Source organism: Hylobates moloch, unplaced genomic scaffold (assembly GCF_009828535.3).
Source record: "Hylobates moloch isolate HMO894 unplaced genomic scaffold, HMol_V3 SCAFFOLD_3, whole genome shotgun sequence".
Classification (NCBI taxonomy): domain Eukaryota; kingdom Metazoa; phylum Chordata; class Mammalia; order Primates; family Hylobatidae; genus Hylobates; species Hylobates moloch.
In genome coordinates, this window is record NW_026652278.1 from 79,285,927 (window position 1) to 79,298,367 (window position 12,441).

The following is a 12,441-nucleotide window of genomic DNA, read 5'->3' on the forward strand; positions in this document are numbered from 1 at the left end:
AAAAAGGAAGGAAGGAAGGAAGGAAGGAAAGAAGGAAGGAAGGAAGGGAGGGAGGGAGGCAGGGAGGGAGGGAGGCAGGGAGGGAAAGAGAATAAAAGAGGCTGAAGGTTGAGCAAAAATTAAGAACTGATGAATAAAGACTTGAAGTAAAGACTAGCAGTTCAATGAAAAGTACAGCACCAACAGAGGGCTCAAAAGATCTTCTTTACAGCAAAGAAAATAAGTCCACATGAAACAGTATTTTGCATTAGTGACTCTGATTATGACTCAATAACAATTCCTTATTGACAATGAGGCTGGGACCTGAGAACAGAGAAAAATTATCTTTTTATATCTAACTATAGGTAGGTAGAAATGCATCTCTGGGGACGTTTCCTAGAGTAAAAAAAAGTTGATGTTTTAAATGAAAGTGATTTGAATTGTCTAGATAGGGAAGAACTGTTGTGTGAGTGTGTGTGTGAGTGTGTGTGTGTGCATGAGTGTGTGTATGTCTGTCTTATTTTTAAGCAGTAGAGCACAAAAGACCAAGATAGCGATTTGATGAAGAATGAGTTTCTGCTTGTGCACGTGGGGAACTAGAGCCATGGTGTTTTATCACGAATGTTCATATGACCCCAGTTTTTAGTCAGAAGGTGATAAAATGTGGGCATATTAATTTCAAAATTTGTAATATAAATATTCCAACATATATAGTTTTTGTTTCAGTTGCCTAATACTTCGTAATTAATACTCCCAATATTAAAACAATGACATTTGTTTTGTTAAACAAATGTTAAAACAATAACATTTACTTACTCATAAATCTATAATTTGAGTAGGGTTTGAGAAAAGCTGGCTCTCATAAGCACCCTGAAGTGACTCTACATCTGAGGACTCTGAGCAGCTGAAAGTCTGTTTATTCATATAGTTGGTGAAGTCGTAGTTGGTAGTTGGGGAAGGCTGCAGCTCTTAATTTTTCTCTCCACATGGCATCTCCATGTGATTTCTCCACATAGGCTAGTTTGAACTTCCTTCTAGCATAGTGTCTAACTTTGAACAAAGAATGAGTGTTCCAGAGAGAAAAAGAGAAACAGAAAGAGAGAGAGAGAGGGAGAGAAAGAGAGAGAGAGAGAAAGAGAGAGAGAGAAAGAGAGAGAGAGGAGAGAGAAGGGAGAAAGTAGGTAGAAGTCACTGCCTTTTGTGACCTAGCCTGGAAAATAGTCACATTGTCATTATTAATTCTATTAAGCAAGGTGGTTATGAAAGTACACCTGCTTCTAGAAAACGGCACATAAGCTCATCTCTTGATGAAAGAGTTTCAGTGTCACACTGTAAGAAGAACGTGTGGAATCAAATAAATGTTGATGCTTCTATCTTTGGAAAATACTATCTACCACAAACCATTCTCTGACCACAATAATCCTACTTCTTCCATATCAAAAAATTATTCATTTGTCTCCTCCAAAGCCTTGAGTCTCATCTCAAAGATGCATCGTTTCAAAATCCAGGTTCTTAGCATTCAAATCACGCCCAGCTGCCATGAAGACTCCTCAGGTGAAAATCCTCAAGAATAGCTCTTCAAGTACAGTTTCTTTAAATCTGACGAATTGTGAACCAAAAAGGCAAGTTATGTGCCCCTTGAAAGCCCAGCATACCATGGTAACAGGCATTGCTTAACTGCTATGGACCTTCCTGTTCAAAGAGAAAATGGGACACATTCAGTAGTTACTGCTCCATAGCACTTCTGAAATTCAGCTAGAAAATGATGCTGGTTACCGGGCAAGAACTCAGTCTAATGCCTGCAATGATTCACTATGGTTCTCATTTCCACCCATTTACCTCTTAGCTTTACTCCATGAGTCATCCTATTTTTCCATTCGAAATGGCTGGTATTTGTAGCTGTGTGGTTTTCTCAGAATGCTTTCTGATAGTAGTAATTTGGAGCTACCAAGACCTATTTTAATTTTGTATTGTCTTTATCTGTTTGCTTAAATTGATGTAATTCTTTTTAACTTTGAGGGGTTTTTATGAATTAATTTATAATCAATTATAATTGACAAAGATCCACATTTACGAATCTATTCAAGAAAAGATTTTTTCTACTTGAGACTTTCTGTCTAACTCAGCTGTGGAGCATGACATTTTCAGGGCCTTTTGTTGAATAAAAAAGATCCAGAAGGCACACCATTTGTCTCACTAAATGACTCTCTGAGAAACTACCTTAGATTTTTCTGAAGTCTTAATAATGCATCTTATAGTCTCCTCTGGATTTTATGTTTGCTCTAAAACCCTTTCTTAATTTTGGAACGAAGAAGATGGAAATGAGAAAGTTTTATTTTCAAACCCATTAAGTACTGACTCTTTTTTATTTAACAGTTATTTCTTTAGCTTGAATCTCTCTTCTTACATTTTATTATAAGCAAGTAAAAGTATAACCAGGTAACAACTTCAACACTTTGCCTGGAAATATTTGCAGCTAGACCCTTCAGTTCATGAGACATTTTCTATTTGCCACATTATGACACATGGCACATTTGCTAAACTCCCTGAAATCACTTAATTTCCCTCAGTTTCCAAGAACATTTTTTCACTTTTCTTTACACCATAACTGATAGATTCCGAAAAGGTCATTAGATTTCCTCTACATCCTTTCAACTACTACCTGTTACTTAGTCACAGACCTACTACCACAATTTTAGGTCTTTCAATATCCAGATACCAATATTGGTACCAATTAGCTAATGCTGCATCACAAACCAGTGCAAAACTTACAGGCTTAAAACAACAACATTTAAATGTGTCATGAATCTGTACTCTCTCCAGGGTTCAACACAGGAAGGCTGCCTCCTTCCCTGAGTGTCTGGAGGCCTGGAGGGTGGGGCCTACTACATGCTTGTTTACTCGTGTGTCTAGCATTTGATGTTGGTTGTCAGTCAGGACCTCGGTTTCTCTAGGTGGTCTCTTACAACATGGTGGCTTGCTTCCCTCAGAACAAGCATTCCAAGGGGAGAGAGTGTGCCAGGCAGAAACTGTGTTGCCTTTTATGACCTATCCTTGATTGGCATGCACTGTCACTTCCACCAATTCTGTCGTCTGTAGCAGTTACAAAGTTCTACCCTACCCAGGTTTAATGGAAAGGAGCATAGATTAAACTTGTCAATGCAGGAGTGCCAACCCCTCATTGTAAGAGGAGTAGGTAGGGTGGGATATATACTGATATGGCTATATTTGGGAAATATAATATGGGAAGTTCTTACTATAGAGGCTCAATTGTGCTGAATGCATCATTTTGTTTTTTAAAAAATATAGTACGTTGTTATTATAATAATTCCTAAACCTAGAGGACCCAACTAAATAAAATCAAGATTTTAATGAAGTCAAAATCTGTACTGAATGCTTAACCAGACCTGATTTTCTGAACTGTTAGAAACCAAAAATAAAGTTTGGAGGAAGTTTTCATCAAAATTATCATAGAAAAATGCATTATCCAGGCTAACAACTATTCCCTCTTCTCTGTTTATTACCCCCTCAAAACAATGATGAATCTCTTTCATCTCCATGTCTTTATTATATGTCTATATTATATAACTTTGCACCATCAGGCAGTTCTGGCTTGTCCAGAATTGGACACCAATCTAAGATGTGCTGATCAAATTATGAGTGAAGCCATATTTATGTCAACGATCTGGAGAGAAGTTTAATAAACCCCTGATATAAAAGTCTTTCGGTTAAATAAATTCTAGTTGATTTCCAGCTTGATGTTTATTGATTCACTGCTTTCTTTGATCCCATGAGACAGCCCAGTATAATTCCAGAAATTCCCATTTATGCTTAAACTATTTAGAATTGCCTAATGTTACCTGAAACAGAATAATCTTTATATATGTAATGCATGTATGTGTGTGTGTACTCTATATATAATACTATAAATTATTATATAATAGTTCTATGTACATAGATTACATAGTCATGTACATATAACAACATTTTGGTCACTGATGGACTTCCTATACAACGATGCTCCCATAAGATTATAGTGTAGCTGAAAAATTCCTATTCCCTACTATTCACTATATTACATTTTTAGTTGTTATTTTAGTGTGCTCTTCCTACTTACATATTTTTAAAAGTTAACTATAAGCTTGTAATCCCAACAGTTTGGGAGACCAAGGCGGGCAGATTGCTTAAGCCCAGTTCAAGACCAGCCTGGGAAACACAGTGAAACTCCATCTCTACAACAACAACAAAAAATTAGCCAGGCGCGGTGGTGTGCACCCGTTGTCCCAGCTACTTGGGAGGCTGAGGCTGGAGGATCAATTGAGCCCAAGAGGTTGAGGTGGCAGGAAGCTGAGATCACACCACTGCACTCCAGCCTCAGCAACAAACTGGGTGACAAAGTGAGACCCTGTCTCAAAAAATAGAAAATAAAAAATAAAAATAAAACAGCTTCAATAAGGTCCTTCAGGAGGTGTTTGAGAAGGCATTGTTGTAATAGAAGATGACAGCTCCATGCTTGTTATTGCCCCTGAAGACTTTGCAGTGGGACAAGATGTGGAGGTGGAAGACGGTGATATTGATGATCCTGACTCTGTGTAAGCCTGGGTTGATATGTGTGTCTTAATTTCTAACAAAAAAGTTTTAAAAGGTAAAAAACTAAAAAAAAAATTTAAAATAAAAAATGCTTACAGAATAAGAATATAAAAAATAAAATATATTTGTGCAGCTGAACAATGTGTGTTTTAGGCTGTGTTATTATAAAAGAGTCAAAAAGTTAAAAAAACTAAAAAGTTGATAAGATTAAAAAGTTATAGTAAACTAAGATTAATTTATTATTGATGAAAGAATTTTTGAAACATAAATTTAGTGTGACCTAAGCGTAGAATACTTATGAACTGCAGTAGTGTACAGTTACATCTAGGCTTTGACATTCACTCACCACATACTTTCTGACTCATCTAGAGCAGATTTCATTTCTGCAAGGTTTATTCTTAAGAAGTGCCCTATAGAAGTGTATCATTTTAAATTTTTTATACTTTATGGTATCTTTTACATATATTTAGATACACAAGTATTTACCAATGTATTACAATTGCCTAGAGTATTCAGCACAGTAACATCCTGTACAGGTTTGTATCCTATGAGCAACAGACTATACGCCATATAGTCTAGGTGCGTGGTAGGTTAAACCATCTATATGTATGTAACTACACTGTATGATGTTTGCACAACTACAGAACACCTAACCATTTCTCTGAATGTATTCTTGTTGTTTAAGTGACATACGGTTGTATATGTGCAGATATGTACACACACACACACAAATACATATATACGAATATATAATATGGATATATATATATGCATATATATGCATATATATATTTTTTTCTCTCTCCATATATATATGGAGAGAGAAAAAACAGAAAAATACGTAAAAATGTAAATGCATAGGCCGCGCATGATGGCTAACGCCTGTAATCCCAGCACTTTGGGAGGCCAAGGCAGGTGGATCACAAGGTCAGGAGTTTAAGACCAGCCTGGCCAAGGTGGTGAAACCCCATCTCTACTAAAAATACAAAAAACTAGCTGGGCGTGGTGGTGGGTACCTGTGATCCCAGCTCCTTGGGAGGCTGAGGCAGAGAATTGCTTGAACCCGGGAGGTGGAGATTGCAGTGAGCCAAGATCGCACCACTGCACTCCAGCCTGGGCAACAGAGTGAGACTCTGTCTCAAAAAAAAAAAAAAAAAAAAAATATATATATCTATATATACACATATATACATGTCAGAAAAAATACTTGTGCAAGGGTCTTTATTATTGTTTGAAGGCTATGGGGTTAGCAAATTAACTTACTTCCTATCAAAGTTGATGTTCTTGCTATAACTTTAGATATGAAATCAGAACTAGAAGGGTTTTAAATATATTCATACTTCAATTGCTATTGAGTGAAGAAAGGTTGAATTGTGCATTATCCTTGGCAACTGCATTCATTGCCAGGGAAGCTTTCTCTATCTTTTCTCAGTCATGTTTAAAATCAAGCCTGTGCCACTCCTACTTATATAAACACCATCATCAAAAGATGCCATATTACCTGCTCCGATTCTTCTTCATGATCATGGGCACTTGAAAGGTCCACTGTACATGTTTGAGGTTCATCTTTTGTGGAGAATGACAACATTGCAACCAATTAGTTTGCTTTTAAAATTGACATAATTATGTAGTAGCAAAGAGAGCACGTATTTTGGAATTAGATCAAAGTTATAATGTGAACCAGCTTTGTAACCTTAATCAGTCATTAAATTTTGTAAGCTCATATATAATCTGAAGATATCTGTCAATAAAGCAAGGTCAGTGTGTAGATTTAATGCAATAAAATGTGAAATAATCCACATAATACCATTTACAGAATGATCACTAAAAGCTGCAAAGAAAGAACTCCTCTCCTCCTTTCTTTGCGCTCTTGCTCCATGTATAAAAATATACAAATGACTTTTGGCTTGCTTCCTTGAGGGGAGGGTGAGGTGGGTTGGTAAACAGATAATATAATCTAAGAAATTATTTCATGGAGAAATGAAAAGAAGCTTATAAACCCAGAGTGGAGAACATTTTAATTAAACAAAGTACCACCCCAAAAAATGTCCATGTAAGTTAAAGTTCATAGAATACATAGGAGATAGCTTCAACCCAACTCTTAATCCCTGCATGCATCAAGGATTTGGGAAGGCCTCACAGCAGTGCTCTCTACTTCATTAGAAAGAGAAAGCTGGGCCGGGTCCTGTGGCTCACACGTAATCCCAGCACTTTGGGAGGCTGAACTGGGTGGATCACAAGGTCAAGAGATCGAGACCATCTTGGCCAACATGGTGAAACCCTGTCTCTACCAAAAATACAAAAATTTGCTGGGCGCAGTGGTGTGTGCCTGTAGTCCTAGCTACTTGGGAGGCTGAGGCAGAAGAATCTCTTGAAACCAGGAGGTGGAGGTTGCAGTGAGCCGAGATCTCACCACTGCACTCCAGCCTGGTGACAGAAGGAGACTCTGTCTCAAAAGGAAAAAAAATAAAAAGAAAGAGAAACCTAAGCAACCTTCCTTAAGACAAAAGAAAATGGAAAGAAAAAGGTTCAGTAGCAGTTAACTTTGCTGCTACTGTAGCATACATTTCAGAAGTAAAGCATATTTAATTTATACACGTCTCTATTTTTTTTTCCAGGAAGACAGATTGTCATACTATCTTTCTACTTGTAGGGCACCCAAAGGGTTTTGTTTATAAAAATCAATAAGTCCAGGGCTCTTTGTTTTTTGTAAGCCAACCTATTTTATCTTTCACCTGTCTGCTGAAGGGAGCCATGTATTCTTTGTGGTCCATTATCAGCCAGCCAAGATTCAAGGTCACCCACTTTAGATGTTTGCTTCCTGGCAGAGGGCCCTTGTCCTGATGAAGGCCCTTAAAGTTGGTAAATGGGCATAGACTATTTTGGGCTTTATGAAATGTAATTCATCACCCTGCCCAGTGCTCCTCATCTAGTCTCGCTTTGTGTCTGATCACTTGGCATTTTTAGTAGGTGAATGGTGCTTTCATGGAGCTCCTAATTTTCCCTGCGCCTTCTCTAAAAGGGCTAGGGCAGTTCAGTGTGTTAGATCTATGAGGTAAGGTTGTTCAGATTATCAGGATTATTCACTATAAAGAAGACAATTTCTGCCAAAGATTATGTAATCCAGTCACTTCCCCAAATGTCAGGGTACTAAAAATAATCCCCAATTGGTTTCCTAATTCAAATACATTGACAAATTTTACAAACATATATTTAAGGATTCTCTGGGAGCCTGGGTGCGGTGGCTCTCGCCTGTAATACCAGCACTTTGGGAGGCCGAGGCAAGCAGATCATGAGGTCAAGGGACGGAGACCATCCTGGCCAACATGGGGAAACCTTGTCTCTGCTAAAAATACAAAAATCAGCTGGGTGTGGTTGTGCACGCCTGGAGTCCCCACTACTCAGGAGGCTGAGGCAGGAGAATCGCTTGAACCCGGGAGGTGGAGGTTGTGCCACTGCACTCCAGCCTGGCAACAGAGCGAGACTCTGTCTAAAAAAAAAAAAAAAAAAGAATTCTATGGGGTTTTGGATACTTCCAGTTTTACCTTTTTATGTTATTATTTTGGGCTACTATGTTTATTAATTTCTCCTTTCTTTTCTTTTTTTTTTTTTTTTTGAGACAAGAGTCTCACTCTGTCGCCCAGGTTGGAGTGCAATGGCACCATCTCAGCTCACTGCAAACTCCGCCTCCCGGGTTCAAGCGATTCTCCTGCCTCAGCCTCCCCAGTAGCTGAGATTACAGGAACTCACCACCACGCCTGGCTAATTTTTGTATTTTTAGTAGAGACAGGGTTTCGCCATGTTGGCCAGGCTAGTCTCAAACTCCTGGCCTCAGGGGATCTGCCCACCTCAGCCTCCCAAAGTGCTGCGATTACAGGCATGAGCCACCACGCCCGGCCTAATTTCTTCTATTTTTCTTTAATCACTGACTTGCCTGCTCCAGGTTTTTAAATCAAAAACTAAGTTCATTTATTTACAAAATTTCTTATTTTTTAATTTTTCAGTTCTTTAATAGTCAATGTTTATTACTGTATTAGCCAGGCATGTCCAGAGAAAAATAACCAATAGAAGATTGGGGAAAAAAGAGAGAGAAGATTCATTAGAAGGTATATTGGGTCAAATGGTTATGAAGGCTGAGAAGTCCCACAGTCTGTTGTCTTTAAGCTGGAGACAGAGGGAAGACTATAGTGTGGTTTGAAGGCCTGAGATCCAGATGTAACTCCTTGACCTTGAACTTCTAAGCCTCCATAACTATGAGAAATGAATTCCTTTTTTTTTAAATATATATTACTCAGTTCCAAGTATTCTGTTAAAAGCAATAGAAACAGGCTAAGCCACAGTCTGTGAAGGCCTGAGAACCAAGAAAGCCAAAGGCAGGAGATCAAAGTCCCAACTCAAGCCATCAGGCAGAGGGTGAATTCAACTCTACCTTTTTGTTCTATTCAGGCCCTCAGAGAATGAAATGATGCCCACTCACAGTGGGAGGGGGGAGGGCATCTGCTTTACTCAGTCCACCAATTCAAATGCTCATCTCTTCCAGAAACACCCTTACAGACACACCCAGAAATAATGTTTAACCAGCTATCTTGGCATCCCATTGCTCAGGCAAGTTGACACATAAAATTAAGCACCACAATTGTTTTTTATATCTAAGTGATACCTTTGCTATCAATTTTAACAGCAAATTTCCATTTCAATGTTTTATCTAACTCAATAGTTCTCTATAAATGTATGTTTTATTTATGCATAGATTTTACATTTTAGTATGTTTTTTTGCTCCTAATTTGTTAATTCTTAATTGTATTGGGTTTTGTTTAATGGATATAGAGTACCTAAAATCAGCTTTTTGTACCTTGTTCAGATTTCCCTTGGTTCCTACTTCATAATCATTATTTGTGAATGTTTTGTGTATGTTATTTTAAAAGTACAGTTTTGTTAAATTTAAAGGAATACATATTTATTTGCTCAAATAAATAATTCACATTCACAAAAAAATGTGCAACTCCTATTGAATTTAAACTCTACTTGTTCAAACATTTTATTATTCGATATACCTGTACTTATTTTGGTCTACTTATCTGTTCTGTCACTTTTGAGAGAGGTGTAATAAACTCTCACTAGTTTTGTAGCTTTGTCAATTTGTCTTCCATAGCTAATCATTTTTTTCTGTACGTATTTTAAGCTATGTTTCTGAATGCATAAGTATTATTGACTAAAATATTTTCATGGTGAATTATTCATTTCATCAATATGAAAAATTGTATTTTACTTTTCATCTGAATTCTACTTGATCCTGCTTGCTTTGTTTGTTCTTCAAAAAATGTGCTTTTAGTAGATTAATGTTATCCATTTATGTTGACAATCATTATTTCATTTTAAAAATTTCATCTTATTTAGTGATTTATTTTTATCCTAAGTCTTCATTACATCTTCCTCCACTTTTTAAGTTCTTATATATTTATTTATTTATTTATTTATTTATTACATTTCCTTCAAGGATTTTGTTGCTGTTCTTTCTCTAATGATCTGGAATTTATTTACTTCTATTTTTCAAGTGTTTACATTAAAGATGTTAACATATATACTTAAAATGATATTTGTCAAAGTCTTTCTAACATTAATCCATATTTGTGTCACCCTCCTCCTCTCACTTTTAATTTTTCACCCAACAGAACAAAGAAATAACCCTATTTATCTTTTTTTTCCCTACTAGACATGAGGTTTTATATGATTTCTATCTATCATGGTATAGTTTTTTAAAAAAATTATTGGTATTGTTTCAGAGTGTATTTTTTTTTTTTACTCAAGTGTTATTCGGCCTGCTTGGGAGTACTTTGCAGTCTATGCTTTATGTTTTGTGGGGGAGCTAGAATGTACCACCTCCTCCTGTGTATCTCTGGCATAGTCCCACTATTCCGACACAAGTGCCCAAACTCACTGCTCCTTCCCTGAGCTACACTGCTTTGTGGCTTTGCACAGGCTATATAGGAGAGATGAACTTCGTACAGATGTCGAAAAGCTGGCCTAATTGTGTATCCTAACTGATCACACTGCTTAGAGATATGGCCCTATCTTCCAGTGTCTTCCATTTTCAGGCTTGGAAGGCCTCTGAAAACACCTCTACTATTTAAGCAGTCTTGGCCTGTCCTTGTTTTTGCCTGTGGTTTCATTTATTTTCATCTAGAAGTTATCCGTTTTACTAATTTCAGGAATTACTCAGTTAACTTGCTTTGTTCAACTTGTATTTTAAATTCAGGGGTACATGAGCAGGTTTGTTACATAGGTAAGCTTGTGTTGTGGGGGTTTGTTGTACTGATCATTTCATCACCCAGGTATTAAGCCAAGCATCCATTCACTATTTGTCCTGTTCCTCTCCCTAGTTCCACCTTCCACCCTCTGATAGGCCCCAGTGTGTGTTGTTCTCCCGCAATCCATGTGTCCATGTGTTCTCATCATTTAGCTCCCACTTATAAGTGAAAACATGTGGTCTTTGTTTTTCTATTCCTGTGTTAATGTGCTTATTTCTGGGTTGTCTATTCTCTTCCATTGGTTTATCTGTCTGTTTTTGCACCAGTACCATACTGTTTTAATTACTGTAGCCCTATAGTACTGTTTGAAGTTGGGTAGAGTGATGCCTCCAGTGTTGTTCTTTTTGCTTAGGAATATCTTGGCTGTTCAGCCTGTTTTTCATTCCACATGAATTTTAAAATAGCTCTGTCTAGTTCTCTGAAGAGTCCCAGTGGGATTTTAATAGGAAATAGCATTGAATATATAAATTGCTTTGGGCAGTTTGGCCATTTTCACAATATTGATTCTTCCTATACATGAGCATGGAACATTTTGCCATTTGTTTCTATCACCTCTGATTTCTTTGAGCACTAGTTTGTAGTTCCCCTTGTTGAGAACTTTTACCTCCTTAGTTAACTGTATTGCAAGATATTTTATTTTTTTGTGGCAATTGTGAGTGTGCGTTATTCATGATTTGGCTCTCAGCTTGATTGTTGTTAGTGTATACGAATGCTAGTGATTTTTGCACATTGATTTTGTATTCTGAGACTTTGCTGAAGTTGCTTATCAGCTTAAAAAGCTTTTGAGTGGAGATGAAGGGGTTTTCTAGATAGAGGATCATTTCTAGATACAGGATCATTAGTCATCTGCAAACTAAGATAATGTGACTTCCTCTCTTCCTATTTTAATACCCTTTATGTCTTTCTCTTGCCTGATTGCCCTGGGAGAGGACATCCTTGTCTTGTACTGGTTTTCAAGGGGAATGCTTCCAGCTTTTGCCCATTCAGTATGATACTGGCTATGGGTGTGTTACATACAGCTCTTATTATTTTGAGGTTTGTTCATTCAATACCTCGTTTATTGAGAATTTTTAACAGGAATCGGGGTTGAGTTTTATTGAAGGCCTTTTCTGCATCTACTGAGATAATCACGTGGTTTTTGTCTTTTGTTTTGTTTATGTGATGAATCACATTTATTGATTTGCATATATTGAACCAACCTTGCATCCCAGAAATAAAGCCAACTTGATTGTGCTGGATACACTTTTTGATGTGCTGCTGGGTTCAGTTCACCAGTATTTTGTTGAGGATTTTTGCATATATGTTCATCAAGGATATTAGCCTGAAGTTTTCTTTTTTTGTTTTGTCTATGCTAAGTTTTTTTTTTTTTTTTTTCTGGTGTTTTGCTCTGTCACCCAGGCTGGAGTGCAGTGGCACAATCTCGGCTCACTGCAACCTCCACCTCCAGGGTTCCAGCAATTCTCTGCCTCAGCCTCCCGAGTAGCTGGGATTACAGGCACCCACCACCGTGGCCAGCTAATTTTTTTGTATTTTTGGTAGAGACAGGGTTTCACCATCTTGGCCA

General features: G+C 37.4%; 1 long non-coding RNA gene across 1 annotated transcript in view; it reads right to left on the reverse strand.

Annotated features, from left to right (window-relative positions):
- Positions 1-6,074: 6,074 nt before the first annotated feature.
- LOC116479077 (uncharacterized) overlaps positions 6,075-12,441 on the reverse strand; it is a 69,925-nt gene continuing 63,558 nt past the window's right edge. The window contains exon 6 of the long non-coding RNA XR_009212585.1: positions 6,075-6,135. This is a non-coding gene — a long non-coding RNA (uncharacterized LOC116479077). The remainder of the gene's footprint in view (positions 6,136-12,441) is intronic.